The sequence below is a fragment of the Culex quinquefasciatus genome, chromosome 2 (genome assembly GCF_015732765.1).
Source record: "Culex quinquefasciatus strain JHB chromosome 2, VPISU_Cqui_1.0_pri_paternal, whole genome shotgun sequence".
Taxonomy (NCBI): Eukaryota; Metazoa; Arthropoda; class Insecta; order Diptera; family Culicidae; genus Culex; species Culex quinquefasciatus.
In genome coordinates, this window is record NC_051862.1 from 125,027,566 (window position 1) to 125,039,734 (window position 12,169).

Genomic DNA, 12,169 nt, shown 5'->3' on the forward strand with positions numbered 1-12,169 from the left:
TGAATTTGAAATCAAAAAGTTCTTTTTAATTTTTTTATATAAAGGGCCTCGTTGTCAAGATAAAGCTATCAAAAGTTTGATTTCAGCAAAAATTTTGCAGTTTTCCGATTTTTAAAATCTTTTTGAAAATCACGTTTTCAAAATTTTTAAATCATAATATTGATTTTTTGGTCCTTATGGAATGTTAGTCTTGATTCGAAAAATTAGAAAATATTGCTCTCTAAAGGATCGGCAAATTGTACGAATGTTTCTTTTAGAAATTCTTTTCGATTGTAAATTCAAATTTTCATAAAAAGATGAGATCAAAAAAATATTATGTCAGCAATTCCATTTGAAAAGAGCCCAAACCGTAAAAAAAGTTCTCCAATCGGGCTACGCACAGAAACAGGAAAATTACGAAAACGAGAAAAAATCAATTTTTTTCACTAAAACTGCGAAAACTTTTAAATTTTAGCAACGACCCCCGGGTCTTTTGTGGTCTCTATTGCAAGTTTCTGCTCGAACCTAGGAGTCCGAAGGCTTGAATGGGGAGAGCACCCAAACCTCTTTCTACTCCAAACCTTCCACCCCAGTGTTTGAACTGACGACCTTTGGATTGCGAGTCCAACCGCCACCAGCGATTCCACCAGAGTAGGCTTGGTTTGGTGTGTTGTTTGTACTTATGGCATGGAGACGACTCCTACACCTGGAATGACTTAACGGCCTAACAACCAAGGCCGGGACCGACATTTTACTTCCTCATCCGATGGAAGGTTGGAGCAGATGGGAATCGAACCCAGAATCATCCGCTTACAAAGCGGACAGCGTAACCATTCGGCCACGCGCTGCTGCCGATGAGCTATACATGTTTGGGTATCAAAAGATGCGTCATTTAATTAAATACCAAAACATGTATAGGTCATTGCTGGAATTTTATTTTTTTTCGAAAAATTCAGTTTTTATTTTCAAAAAAAAACATATCTCGGAAATGTACGATTCGAAATCGTCAATTTTTTAATATGTTATGTGATATTTTCTGAGGAATTCGATAAAAATATTTTCAGACACGGTCAAAACGCAATTTTAAGTTTTATTATGACATTTTAAAATGTTAAGCCAAATTTTTTAAACTTTTACTTTTTTTCTGAAACAGCCAAACTATAACTACTTTTCTTTTGCAGTCTAACAGCTAAAATCGGATGAAATGATGCGGAGATAAGTTTTATTTTAAATAGTGGTTTTTGCGAAAAATTACGAAAATTGCCATTTTTCGAACCACCCTAGCTCGATGTAGCTCACCCTAATGGCAAAAAAAAAATACGAGTCTAATTATTTGGCCTAGGAAACCCCAGAAAAATTTTGAACTCGATCGGAGAACTTTTTTTCGGTTTAGACCCTTTTTAAATGGAATTGCTGATGCATGAAATTTATTTTTTTCCAAAAATCACTTTTTGTAAAAAAAAATATATGGCTCAAAAGTTGCGAATTTTGTCCCTTAAATTTTATAAAAAAAAGGTTTTTATTGAATATTACAGGATTGAAATAGAATTTTGGGGATCTGTGAAAGTCAAAAGGTGAGGCATGAAAGCAGCACAAAATGGCGTCCTTAACTCAATTTGGCCCAAAACCGACGTGCGACAAGATCGCGAAAATATGAAAATATAAAGTCACAAAATTGGATAACGGACATTTATGCTGAAACTGGCAATTTTTTTTCTAATTATTTCCTTTCAAACTTAGTATTAACAAACTTTTCTTGAGTATCGATACCACCCTATCCCTGACCACTGATTAAAATTTTATGTTCCAAAAGCTTTCAGTGAAATTTCACCTCCCAGCTCACCTTTCACTCCAACACTCACACACTTTCTTCCTTCTTCAGCAAAACAGTTTGGTCCTTCTGTAACACCAATTTTCCCAGCTCGTACCCTCGTATAATCGAATCCAAATCCATCATCGATATAATAACGGCGCTATGCCACTACATAAAATATAATAAACTTTTATCCCCTTTTCCCAAAGAGTATCCAAGTATTTTGACCCGTGCTGGCAGCACTGCCCGGCAAAGTACCATGTGTCTGGCAGCCACTGTGCTACTCCCCGTCCCTGTCACACACTCGACTAATGGCGGAGGTAATAATATTTCACTCCCGGTTCCGGTGATCCGGCAACCACGACGGTGGCAGGGCGGTTTTGTGGCGGTTCGTGTGTGGCATTTCAAGTGGGTTCGCTGTTCCATTAGGGTCCAGGTTGTTCCGATCGATGATTGGTGGCGGGGAAAGGTTCGTCGGCTGAGGTCCTGCAGATGGGTTTGGTCAGCAGGCCTAACCGAATTATTGAATTGCGGTGAAATATCACCAGATGGCGAGTGGTGTGGAATTTATGTGGTAGTCAACAGTGAAGAATGGCAATCAAAAACGCTCAACAGTATCGGTAATTTATCTGAATTTATCTGAAATGTTTTCAGAGAATTATCCAACTTAAAGGTTTTCTGACTTTTTTTCAATTCTACTGCACCAGTTCAACAAGATACAACCACCTGGCACGCAGCCGACAAACGAGAAACAGCACCATATCTCAACCCGCCATCGCAGTGATTCCTACAGTTATGCTGACTCAACCGAACCAGGACCAACATAACCGTAGCCGGAGCCAAGCCACTCGAGCGTAGAAATATGAGATGCCACTTTAAAAATAAAGCTCACCCCCAAACCGCACGACCTCGTGCGGAGAACTTTACGCGTTCAACCGGTGCAAAATTCCACCGGGAGAAAGAGGCCCATTCGGTGCAGTGATTCAATTAAATGTACATTTTTTTGCTTCTGATTTCTCGTACAGCCAAGTGCCCAGTCCCAAAGTGGCGAGACGACACCCCGGCAGGCAGTATGCTGCTGCTGGGTGGCTACTTGAAGTAAGAAAATTATTAATTTGGACTGAAGATATCTAAATTTTACATTTGGGTAACTCTCCGCCAACTCACACAGCAGTTGCCCCGACCCCTCTACGATTTGCGTGAAACTTTGTCCTAAGGGTTAACTTTTGTCCCTGATCACGAATCCGAGGTCTGTTTTTTGATATCTCGTGACGGAGGGGTGGTACGACCCCTTTAATTTTTGAACATGCGAAAAAAGACATGTTTTTCAATAATTTACAGCCAGAAACGGTGATGTGAAAGAACTTTGGTGTCAAAGTAACTTTTATGTAAAATTGGATGCCCGATTTGATAGCGCACTGAAAATTCCGAAAAAACGTATTTTTCGTTGAAAAAAACACTAAAAACGTTTTGAAAACTCTGCCATTTTCCGTTACTCAACTGTAAAAAAATTGGAACATGTCATTTTATCGGAAATTAAATGTAATTTTCGAATCTACATTGACCCAGAAGGGTCATTTTATTATTTAGAACAAACATTTTCATTTTAACAATTTCGTATTTTTTCTAACATTGCAGGGTTATTTTTTAGAGTGATATAATGTTCTATAAAGTTGTAGAGCAAATCGGCTCCCCTCCCACTAACATTTACACACAAGATCCTCTGTGACTCGGTCCTAACCAGGTCCCAGTACCGAAAAGGACCTAATAAAAATAATTTTATGAGAAAAAAAAAGTTGTAGAGCAGACAATTACAAAGAAAATGATATATAAACATAATGGGTTTGCTTATAAACAACACGAGTTATCGCGATTTTACGAAAAAAAAGTTTTGAAATATATCCAAAAAAAAACAACGTTTAGAAACGTTGGATGTTAAGGTACAAAATGTCAAAATGGTGATGCGCTGTTTCCAAATGATGCTTCAGTTATTTTAGTTGACTTTTGTTGATGATAAGAAACTTTTGGAAATATATTTTTTTAACTACTGTCGATTAAATAATATATATAGTAAAGAATCTTTACTTTTAATACCAGTTTTGGAACAATTTTTACAAACCCTAGTTTTTTGTCTGAAACTATTTTAAATTTTGATTTTAGACGATTACTATGTTCAGAAGACACAACAGACAACTTTGTAGAAGACACCAAAGTGAAAGTGAAACCCATTCAATAGGCTTCAAGTATGACTATTCAACTACAAAATCTCGGGAGAATCATTTGTCCGAAGTTTTACAATGATATTTTTTCAAGCATTTTAATTTATTTATTTTTGATCGTTATTTTTATGCGTTTTTAAGACCCATAAGCCATTTTTGCGATTTACTCAGATATACGGTGCGTGTAGGCCAAACTTTCGTGAAAATGTTGATGTATAATAAGTGTATAATAAGAAAATGCTTACTTTTAGCTCAAATCATGCTAAAAATCATTTTCATCGCAGGAAAAAGCATTTAATAGTAGTTTACATACTAAGTTTGAGAAAAAAGATGTTTTCAGCAAAAGACGTAAATTTAGTACAGACAATTACGACGAATGATGAAAAAATCAAATTTTGCAGCGAGTTTAAAATACATACGTATTGTGCAATTCCGGAAAACACCGTGAATTGGAACTTTACAGCACACAAATAAAAGCAAGTACCTTTCAGTGCTGTTTTAAGGGGTTACATACATGTAGAAAATCACAAAATTTCATAACGAAGAAAATTTATTAAATCCACTAAAAAGATGATTTTCAATCACTCACACTTTCTTCTGAATGGTTTCCTCTATACACCGAGTTGATTTACGGGTGCCACGATATCTCGAGATGGGATAGACTAAATTTTCTGAAATTTGGGATGATGACTCTCAAGCCATATTCCGTGTGCATGACGAAGCCCTATTTTTAAATTTTGCATTTTTAAAAGATACAAAAATCAAAAACATGCGATTTTAATGAAAAACTTTAAAATATTTGTTTTCTTTTTTTGAATTAACTTTTTGAAAAGTGGCCAACGTCATGCACACAAGGACTGTTTAGCGAGTCTTTCCCAAAATTTTGAGCCGATTTGGTCAAAGCAGTGCAGTGGTGAGATATCTTGACACCAGTTTTTTTAAATTGCTAACTTCAAATAATTATATTTCGGCAATGATACAACCAAATGTCTTCAAATTTGTTTTGTTAATAGATGAAAATGTATATTTTATTACCCTGAAAACAGATTAAAAAAAAGCTTAAGTATGTGCTCATACCAACCTCTGACATTTTTGACGATTTACATGTATGTAACCCTTTAAGGAAATTTTGAAGGATGGAGAAAAGTCATAAACGTTGAAAATAATTTGCAACGACCTAAATATTGCCAATATTGTTAAAACAGTACAGTTTTTAATAATTATCGATTTTCTTCATCAAAGAATCATTTTTCGGTTCAAAACATCAACATACACTTCAAGTTCTTCGACTGTATCGTCACCCTGCTAGATCTTCAAGTTCCGGGTGCGAACGTGGCGTGGTGCTGCTGCACGTGTTCGGGCGGCGCAAACCTCTCCACCGGAAGAGGGAGTTAACACTAGGCGCACTCCGAGGTTCACCCTCGTAAGAAATCCAGCCAGCCAGCTAGGAAACCGCCCAAGAAACCACTCCAAGAGCAAGAAAAGCGGGAAGAACAACTAGAAAGAATTTATGATCCGCAACGAGCAAGATAAAACTCTCACCATAATTCTTGCTCAGTTCACATAAATCTGGTATTTTTCCTCCTTACGTTGGCTCTTTTTCGCTTAAATGCCGAGCCACAACCGGCTTATGAGCGGCTGCGAAGACTGCGGAAAGTGGCATTTTTGTGGGTCTTCGACGTCTTGGCTGAGTGGGCGAATATTGCTTGGGCTGGTAGGGGGGGAAATCCGCGAGTCCTTTTCCCAGGGTAGTCCCTAATAGGACACCAAAGACGAATGTAAGTCTATTTCCGGGGGACGTGCTGTGGTTTCTCTTTTTGGAGGGGTCTATGACGGGTATGCTAGTGTTGAGATTTTATAGTTTCAGGAATTGTGCTCAAGGGAAATTCTCGAAAAGTTTTAATTTTAAAAAAAATTGATGAATACTTTCACTGGCCTTTGAGACACGTTTTAACTATAATTTCAAATGTAATGATTCACTGACGCATGAAAACACACCATAAAACAAGTTTTATCACCACGGTGGCGATTTGGCGAACTAAAAAGCTCCTTAACGAATAATGACGATGACGGTCGGCCTCGCTAAAAATTTGCTTCAAAGTGCGCGCGAAACGTAAAACTTTCGCCGTCTTTGGTGTCCTTCCACCTAATGACTTAATATTCCGACCTCCTTTACTCTTGCTCCTACAATGTGCACAGCAAAAAATAGGAGATGAATTTATCCAGAATCCAAAATATATTCTGAAAACTATTTTGAAAGGTTTTTTTTCAATAAATGTAGGGCCATACTGTATTTTAATGCTGATTTTTAATTGAAAATGACCTTCAAGACATTTTATTACAGTGTGATTTACAAGCAAAATTTTCACTCTTGTTGAAAGTTAAACGTACCTTCAGATTAAAAGTTATTCGCTCTCCACCCATTTTTGAATGACTTCCACGGAAAGCTCACGCCACGTTCGTTCAACACTTTCCCGGGAAGTGATGATAATTCAACTTTTCAAGCGGCGGGGAGGCTGAAAGCAACTTTTGTAAGACGATGAAGACGTTCGTTCATGCGTACGGATGGAACAAGTCAACTTGGATGACTTTGCAAACTATTTACTACTTGAAAAGTGTAATGATGAGCGCCAAAGGAAGTCTTTCTTAAAATGTTTAACTCGTTCAATTTATATTAGATTTCAATATTCAAATTGCTGTTGGCCTCTGCTTATCCTTTAATTGGATTGCTATCGATTGATTTTCACTCCTAACTAAAATACAGAATGGCAAACGGGTGCAAACATCTTCACAAAGTGGCCTGACCTGAGGTGATTTTTCCCGCACGAAGAGCCGATCATCAGGATGATAAATGATGGAGCGAATAGATAATGGATGCCACTTTACCTCCGGCAGCGGTAATTGATTGAATAGTTGCAATTATAGGGTAACCGGCTGCAGGCTTAGAAAATCAATTAAGAGCGAGTTTTTCACCGATGTGAAACAGGTCGTATCGAGGTGCTCCGATTTGGATGAAACTTTCAGGGTTTGTTTGTCTATACATGAGATGAACTCATGCCAAATATGAGCCCTCTACGACAAAGGGAAGTGGGATAAAACGGGCATTGAAGTTTGAGGTCCAAAAAACATGAAAAATCTTAAAATTGCTCGCATTTCCGTAAAACTTCACCAATTCCAACTCTCTTAGATGCATTCGAATAGTCTTTTAAAGCCCTTCAAAATGTGCTATAGACATCCAGGATTGGTTTGATTTTTTCTCATAGCTTTTGCAAATTACTGTTAAAAATGGATTTTTTTAAAACCTTAATAACTTTTGCAACAGCCTCCAACACCCATACTCCCATTGGTCAAAAGTTAGGGAATTTCATGGACTATAAGCCTACGGTATTAACTTTTTGGCCAATTGCAGTTTTTCTCATAGTTTAACGATTTTTCTAGAACAAACATTTTACAACGTTGGTTTTTGCCCTGTAGGCTTCCATAGCGGCACTTTTTGGTCTCAATTTTGACATGTTCGGAATCCTCAGAAAATTTTACATTAGCCTACTGTTGGTGATCAATGAGTTTCGATCGAACCCCAAGAGATAAATCTCCCGTGTGGTGCCGAAAACCGATCGCAGTAGGTCATAAAATTTTGTTTACTCTTAGAATACTAGCAGGAAGCTACTCCGGTCTGTCATGAAGTTTGACATCTTGGCCGATCTCAATTTGGGTTCTGGAACATGGGTAATGTGGTCAATTCGGTATTGTATCATAGAAAATCAAATTCTGTCGTTATTTAGCCACGCGAGACTCTTACTGAACCCGCCGGAACAATAATTCCGGTGTTAATCCGACCATATCTCGGTTCCCAATAGTCCGTCCTCGGTGTCATTTACATAAGAAAAATCCTGGTTGGACTTGGGAACCAAAGTGGAGATGAAAGTGACCAGCAATTAGCTAGGGCTTAAATTACGGTTTAAAATCCGGTCACTTCGGTCCTCTTGGTACACCCGGATCCCCAAACAACCATGTCACATCTATTTGAGAATGTTTCCCAATTAATACATTTATGAAAAAATCGTTCTTTCCTCATAAAACTCTAGAAAACTATAAAAGAACGCCGTTGATAAACTCGTTGATTATCGATAATCAACGCGTTGATCAACGCCGTTTAAATCAACGACTCCGTTGACGTTGACGATTAAATCAACGATGGCTGCGATTACGATTACGTTTAAATCAACGATCATCGACATCGATGATATAAACGCCATTGATTTCAACGATTAACAGCATTGGTAAAAATAAGACGTAAAACACTAATATGGCTATATCTCTGGAAATACATTTTGGAAAAGCTTCAAATTTTGGGCCCAAGCAGTTAATGGCGCATGTTTTCGAATGGCTTTTTGTTTGAAACTGAATTCTTTTAATTTGATAGTGTCATCTGTAAAAAAAAGTCCAAAAAATACCTCTAAAAATTGCGTTGACCATATTTACTGGTCGAAAATTGTGAATCGAAAAATAAAATGTTCGTCTCCGACCCCACGGCTACAAATCTGAAATATAAAAATTGTGGGTTTTACGACCGGTTTTCCAATGATGGAAGACACAAATTTTTAAGAGCGGATACAGACATCGCTCATGTATTTCAGAAAAAAGAGCTCTCAAAAATCAGACTTTGAGTTCCGGGTTTCGGGCCAAAATTCAATCGAAAGAGCGCATCTGAACCTTCAATTTAGTAATAGGATTTTTTCCTGGGACGAATCCTCGCCGTGCACGATTTTTTAAAGATTTCTGAGAAAAGCGTTCTTCCAAAAGCAAACCTTAAACCTTTCTTTTATAAGAAAGGCAAAAATGTCTTTGTTAATTTCATAATCCTCGTAAATTATATTCTTTTTTCTTTTAATAAAACAACATTGAAACACTCCGAAATATAGACAAATTAAATAACAAGCCATAATGTCATCATTTGAATGAACAAAGTGTTTAAAAATGCATTTTACACTAGTTCAGCTGTTTTTCAATCATTCGTTTTCCAAAAATGTAAGATTTGAGGAAAACAAAAATTTTAGCGAAAAAACCCGTTTTACATATTTTTTTTTTTATTAAAGAGAAATTTTGAATAAACCCATTGTTGAAAATGATTCTGAACGCAGGGGAAAGCGTTTTAAATTGGTTTCAGCTGATTAAACTTGAATTTCCATTAACATTTTTAAGTTTTTTGAAAACATATTTTTTTGCCCCCTGATTTTTCGGGTCGATTCTGAAGGGGAGGGGGGGGTGGAACAAAAACAAAAACTTATAAAAATATTTGTACCAGCTTAATACTCTTATAAAAAAACAGCAATTTATTGTTTGCTCAACTAGATTCAAGCAATTTCAAAAAAAAAAATTAAAACGGTTCATTCACAAAATGTTTTTTTTTTTTTTTAATATGACCCTAAGCAACTTATCTAAAACAATATTTTTGTTTAGAACTTTTCAATTTCAAAATTTATTTTTCATCCGAAAATAAAGTTAAAACTCGACCAAATATATAAAAAAAATAGCAACACTGCTAAATAATGCAACCCTTACTGGATGTTTTGTTTCCTAACTTATCCAAAAATGATTTTTTTGTTTCAAAAAATTATTGTCCTCAAATTTGTTTTTTTGTTGTAATATGTCAAATGAAGAAATGGATAAATTTTTGAAAGTATTGTTTTTATCGAATTGTAACGTTGCCAAAGACACTAAATTGATGAATTACATTTATTATTTTATTTATTTGATACATTTTACCGGAAAGCTCGTCCAATTTCCTATAAATTTGACTGTTTACCACTTTCCAATTTAACTAGTTTTATTATTTATGTAAGCTTATTTGCTATCTAGGCTGCTATCATTCACTTCACTATACTAAAAAAAATCATATTTTCAGATTATGAGCAATGTTGTCGCCGGGACTCGTGGTGTAGAGGTAAGCGTGATTGCCTCTCACCCAGTCGGCCTGAGTTCGATCCCAGACGGTCCCGGTGGCATTTGTCGAGACGAGATTTGTCGATTACGCCTTCCGTCGGACGGGACATAGAGGTAAGGTCGTTAGCTCAGTCCAGGTATAGGAGTCGTCTCCCTGGGTCCTGCCACGCTAGTAGGCAGTTGGACTAACAATCTAAAGGTCGTCAGTTTGAATCCCGGGGTGGATGAAAGCTGATACAATACAACGGCTTTGAGATATAGTATTTTTTAAATTACGCAATACAAAAATATTTAAAAAAAACTTAAGCCCTTCTCAAATGTCATTTTTGAGTTCAATTGGATCCATATACACAAAATGGCTTGTATAAGCCTAGGATAACATGTCTAAAAAAAATCATTGAAATTGGAGGAGGTAGAAGTCTAAATAAATTTTCTATCGTAACTTTTAAACAACTAAATGAAACATTACAATTTTCAATACCAAGCTGTGGGACCCGGGAGGCAAAACACTCCTGTCTAGCTTAAGATCGACCCTGACATTCATCAGAGTTCTGAAAGCTTTAATCTATTGATTTGCTCAAACTTCAACCTACCAGAACAACTTTCGCCAATACTCGATTACCAAATGTCACAGTATTGCCCCACGTGTCAAATAGAACCCAATCTGCGGCGGCTGTGTGTGGAAGTTTGGTTTTCACCCGGATGCACTTGGTTTAAATCTCATTTTCGTGTTTGATTTCCACTTATTTACACCTTTTAAGCGCATTAAAGCGCGGAGCACACACAAGTGCATTTACAGTTTAAACCGTGTGTGAAACTGTTTGTGTGTATCTGCTTGGACAATCGAACACTTGCACCCACAAATACAGTTGGGATTTATGTGTGTACATTACCTGAACAAGCGACAAATGGTATTGTCTAAATCGATGGACACTGTTAAATAGAAAAAATCAATTAGCAATTTATGAAATTAGAATTAATTCATCTAATATTAAAGTAAGGAATCAATTTATGATTAAATCCGTTACTCAAACTACTACAAACTACAATTACCGAACTTTACCAACAGTGCAACTTCCGGTGTTTGTCCAAACACCTCATGAATAGCGTATTAATCGATTGGGGAAAGGGTGCCGGCAGGGAGTGCACATACTGCCACAATGTTGTTGATTCTATGGCTTCTATGCAGCCGGACCGGAGGCAATCATCCAACACCATTCAACTCACGTGACCCAATCGATTGCCACACCACGTGGTGATGAAGTGCCGTGGACGGTAGATTTGACGTGGGTGAGATGAGCCGGTGGATGCTGTTTTGGGAGAGGTGTTTTGTACTAAGTGGAACGCGGTTTACTAAATGGTTGAAGTGTTTATACCAATTGGCGGAAGTAATGTGATGATTACAATGTAAATGATTGATCAACTTCATTTGGGAAATTGACATGGATTCAAAGATTCAAAGATTCAAAGATTCAAAGATTCAAAGATTCAAAGATTCAAAGATTCAAAGATTCAAAGATTCAAAGATTCAAAGATTCAAAGATTCAAAGATTCAAAGATTCAAAGATTCAAAGATTTAGAGATTTAGAGATTTAGAGATTTAGAGATTTAGAGATTCAAAGATTCAAAGATTCAAAGATTCAAAGATTTAGAGATTTAGAGATTTAGAGATTTAGAGATTTAGAGATTTAGAGATTTAGAGATTTAGAGATTTAGAGATTTAGAGATTTAGAGATTTAGAGATTTAGAGATTTAGAGATTTAGAGATTTAGAGATTTAGAGATTTAGAGATTTAGAGATTTAGAGATTTAGAGAGATAGAGATTTAGAGATTTAGAGATTTAGAGATTTAGAGATTTAGAGATTTAGAGAGATAGAGATTTAAAGATTTTGAGATCTTTATAATTTGAATAATTAACAATTTGAGAATTTGAGAATATGAGAATTTAAGAGTTTGTGGATTAGAAATTTGCAAATTTAATTTTGTTTTTTTGTTGTTCAGATATAAAGATGTTTGGAGCTTTAGCTGCTAGCAGCTTTTTTAATATTTTTTTTTCAATTGATTTTTTTTCTTTGGAAAATAATGATATTGTGGTGCAAATTCAACGAATTTGACTCACCGTCAATACTTAACAGCACTAGATTAATAAACAACCTCTTTATCTCTTCATCTACCTTCTTTTCGAATGATAAAACGACTTGATAATACCCATTCC

The 12,169-nt window shown here is 36.2% G+C and overlaps 1 protein-coding gene across 2 annotated transcripts in view; it reads right to left on the reverse strand.

The window, feature by feature from the left end:
• LOC6045657 (lachesin) overlaps positions 1 to 12,169 on the reverse strand; it is a 163,719-nt gene that overhangs the window by 131,939 nt on the left and 19,611 nt on the right. The window contains exon 2 of one of the 2 annotated variants that reach the window (XM_038255006.1): positions 10,848 to 10,887. The exons of the other annotated variant lie outside the window; for it this stretch is intronic. The gene's annotated coding sequence lies outside the window, so the exon portion shown is untranslated. The remainder of the gene's footprint in view (positions 1 to 10,847; positions 10,888 to 12,169) is intronic. 2 annotated transcript variants of the gene reach the window in all.